This window comes from Echinops telfairi, unplaced genomic scaffold (genome assembly GCF_000313985.2).
Source record: "Echinops telfairi isolate 266 unplaced genomic scaffold, ASM31398v2 ScPeMD7_7472;HRSCAF=8510, whole genome shotgun sequence".
NCBI classification, from domain to species: domain Eukaryota; kingdom Metazoa; phylum Chordata; class Mammalia; order Afrosoricida; family Tenrecidae; genus Echinops; species Echinops telfairi.
The window spans coordinates 265,224-269,729 of NW_022111376.1; positions in this window are offsets into that span (position 1 = coordinate 265,224).

The following is a 4,506-nucleotide window of genomic DNA, read 5'->3' on the forward strand; positions in this document are numbered from 1 at the left end:
TAGAGATAGGCATGCTTCCCATGACTCTTATTGCCATCTTGCACCTACTGCCAGTATACCATGCCTACACTAGCTTCCCACCTCAATGCAGTTAGTCTAAGGCAGGGATGATGGTATATTCAGGTTTTATTTTAGAGCACCAAATCTAGGGATTGAATGAATATTTTTATAGAGGAGGAAATACAGAGGTATCAGACCCCAGAAGATGACAACATTATTACTATATTGCTCAGCACACTACAAAAACCAGATGTCCACTCTTTAGAGAAACAGTTCTCATTTTTGGAAGTAAGATTAGGAACAATGAAACTTCTTGAAGTCTGACAATACATTAAGACCGGTGTATGATTTCCCCTCTGTCTCTCGAAGGCGGCTCAAGTAGCCATTTCTGTTTTAATGCTCTTGCAATGGACATCAAAAAGGATCTCTGCTGGTGCAGTGGATAAAGTGCTTGGCTGCAAAGCAAACGTTTGTTGCTTCAAACACACTAGCCACTCAACAGGATGTGGCACTCTGTTTCCGTAATGATTTACAGCCTTGAAACCCCTATGGGGCAGTTCTATTCTGTTCTATACGGTTGCTATCAGCAATTGAAATCTACTTAGTGGCAGTAGATTTTTAAATGGGAACTCAGTTGCTTTTATTAAATTAAAAGAATTTGTATTCTTTTCATTGTATATACTCCGGAATGAATTTGATTAGATTCCATGTATCTCTATGCCAACTTTTTCCTTTCTTCTAAAATGTATGCTCTGTGTTGCATACAGAATTAGAAGACCTCGATTCATTAAATTCTAATTTATTTTGATTCTAATTATTTTTCATGAATGATGAAAAACACTAAGCACTAATATTCGTAGGCAGCTAGATTTTGGTGCAATATAACTCTTAATGGTTTTACTTCATCTATTTGAGTGTCATTTTGGTGGACTCCGCAAAATTTGTATGTTTACCCTGACAATTAAATGAAACTGGCTAATTAATTAACCACCGAAATCACTGGTAAATGTTTGTATTTTATAAATTCTTAATTATCAAATGGGACACAGTATTACATGCACTTGGGTAAATTTACTATACATTTGCATAATGATGTTAATTTATTCAAATGTTTAATTTACATTAGTCATACTTTTATTCAAACATACCTGAGTATGTGTGACTAGGTTTGTTTGCATGGAAAATGAACAAATGAGAAACTGACTGAATTACTATTCAAATGTCTTCCATCTCATTTGTGAATTGAGCATTTGTCGAATAGAAAGCATCTTTGAATTCTGAATAGAGAAGCAGAGTTTTTAAAACTTAGATCACTTTTTAATCCTGATTGCTTTTAAACTACAGTAAACGACTAAAGATGATGTAGAACACGTAGTGACATGACAGTCAAGGAAAATAAAATAATGCAGGTTTCTATCAACAAAATATATTTATATCTTGACCTTCATTGCTATGTTGTTAGGTCATTTTATATCTATTTCCATTCATATAGAAAAAATGTATCAGCAAGTGAAAATTTGGAATTTCTGACATCAAAGTAATCAAAAAGTATTATATTACTCATACCAATCTTGCTAAGTTTAAAAAAAATTGTGGAATTTAAATCCTGAAAATGGGTTCTAGTTGTGGAAATATTGTTGTGAGATCATTTGATTCCTCTTTTGGCTGTTTCAAGAGAAATGTTGTTAAAGATGCCACTTTGTCTCACTGCGTTTGTTTTTTGAAGGCTTAAGCTGAACAAAGGAGCCCTGATGGGGCAGTGCATTACTCATTGAGCTGCTAACTAGGTCAGCAGTTCAAATCCACTAGCTATACCAAAGGAGAAAGATGAGGCTATCTGTTCCTATATTGAAGGTGGCTGTGAGTCAGAATGGGCGTGATGGCAGTGGAGAGGAAAGGAGGGCATGCAAATCCTTGCTTTCTCATTTGGCTTTAGCCAGCAATCGCACATTAATTAATGCATGCACTTTAACATTTTAGATACTAGGCATTAACGTATTTATATATATATAAAGTTAGTATTGCCAAACATTTTATTAAACTCTTCATTCTAAATTTTTAGTTCATTGCACCTTCTGGAATAAGTGGCTGCCCTGTGATGTAAATTTTACCTTAATTGCCTTCAAAGATTATCTGCACTATTTATTCTGAATAATTTATAGCATGCTATATTAAACCAGAGTCAAGTTTCAAAGCAATAATGTATGAATCTGTGAACACAAGTAACTCAGAACTGAATCAATTTAATTAACATTGAAATTGAGTCTACTTTCTTAATTTGGGCTGGAACCTAGAAATTCCGTGTGACATTTTTCAAGTATTCTTCATTGTATATACTCTGGAATGAGTTTGATGAGACTCAAGGTGCTGCTAACTGCAAGGTCAGCAGTTCAAAGTGACAAGTCACTTCATGGGAGAAATATGAGGCTGCCTGCTCCCACAAAGAGTCAAGTCTCGGGCACCACAAGGAGCAGTTCTACTCTGTCTGAAAGGGTGGCTAGGTGTTGGAATTGACTTGATGGCACTTGGTTTGTTTGTTTTCCAAATAGACTCCAAACTTCCAAAGGTATCTTCCTTTTTATGATATTCTTGCTAACTCAAAAACAAAGTGGAAGATAGAAATAGAAAGATGTTCTTAATATAATCATAGCAGAAAAGGAAACCTTAGAAATCTTCATGCAAAATGATCAATTCAGCATGAAGTGCAGCGTAAGAAGCATGTGCAGCATGGTCTCAGATATTATTGATCCTTCTTTGTGTATACTCTCATTTATAAGGAGCCCCGATCGTGCACGTTAAAGCGCTCGGCCGCTAACCAGTAGAGTGGTGTTTCAAACCCACCAGTAAGTTTGTGGAGGAAAGATGAGCCGGGCTGCCTCCATAAAGATTCATCGACTGAGGGAAAGAGAAACTCTGAGGACGTTCAAGATCTCTGTCTGAAATGGCAGAGGCTGCTGAGACCAGATCCGTCTGAGACTGTGGCACAGAGGAGCAGCGATGAACGTCTGAGGCTTCTCCTCGTCTGTCTTGAGATTATGGAATTGTGGGCCCCGGTGACAGGTGGGCTGGCTTCCTCACTCATGGAAGCAAAAGCCAAGGGGCCACATTGCTGAGAGACTGGGAACCAGAGAGAGATTTGGCTACCACACGGCTACGATGCAGAAAACCAGGAGAGAGACTGGGCTGCTGGCTGAGGAGACCAATCTCTGTGTCTATCCTTGTTCACTGATGTTGATTTGTGGCAATGTCTTAACTTTTCCAATAAACCCTTCAGTTGTGAGTATTGTCCGTGGCTTCTGTGTGGCCATTGCAACGAACTGTTGGACCCAGCATAGATGTCAAGTGGTGTGGGAGGATTGGTTGGTGTCCGAATTGGAAAAGAAGGATGGACCATGGAGCTTGTTTGACCTTTGCCTCCTCTTGACTTCCCTAGTAACCCTGCCTAACCAACCAGGCAGCATTCCTTTATCCATAGGATCTCCCTGAGGTAGAGCCAACGCTGCAGCGATGAAAGCAGAAACACCACTGAAAGGCAGAACTTGACGACCCTCATCTCCACCACTTCGTTTGGAATGAGCCGCAGAGAGACTCCCCTCGTGTGCAGTGTGCACCGGGAGTGGAGTGGTCCCTCCTCGAAACGCCCACGTGCCTCTCTTACACAGATCAGGGACACCGCTCAGGGCCTCAGGGCAAAAAGCAAACACACAAGACAGCTGAAGAGAACAGACACGAAGAGCAACACCGGTGAAGTCTGTTCCCCGTCTGCCCCCAGGGATAATCTGAGCGTGGAGCGAGAGGCGGTCCTGGGGGTTTCACTATCGCACGCATATGGTTCTAGCATGTTGTACCTTTACCCAAACAAGTATACCTTTTATGATCAGATACAATTTTTTTACATCAGCCATCAAATTTCTTATAAATGCTTTCAATTCATGCTTACTACAGTAGTGGAATCTAGACAAAATAAAAGAAAGGGGAAAAAACTCAATATGTACTGCAAGTATCATTGAGAATCCTTTTTCCTCTAGGAAACGTCATTGTGTTCACGGAAAATGCCACCAAAGACCCAGCCCCCATTCTTTGCTAAGACCAGAGTAGCAACTCGTCCTGCACAGAGCAGTCTGTGACTATGGCATGGAATTTGGCTTTAGAGTCTTCCAGGCACTGTTAGTAGCAACGTTTTGGTCTGGTTTTTGCTTTCTCCTTCAAACGTAAACGGAAGAAAGAAATGAATCTCTGTAGATAACTTACTAAAAATGGCGGGTTGAGTCTAAGATTGCTCATGAAGGTACAGAGAAGGCAATCCAAGACCATTTCTGGTACCAGAGTCGGACTGCAGCTCCCCCACCATGGATGCACAGATGTCCTGGCTGTGCAAGCGCTGATGTCAGCATTGGGTCTCTGGGCTTTGAAAGATCATTATGCGCCTCCTCACACTTATGCTTCTTTGAGAATTCCTCAGAGCCAAAATCAACAGTCCAATTTTTAAGAAGAGTTTGAGGAAAT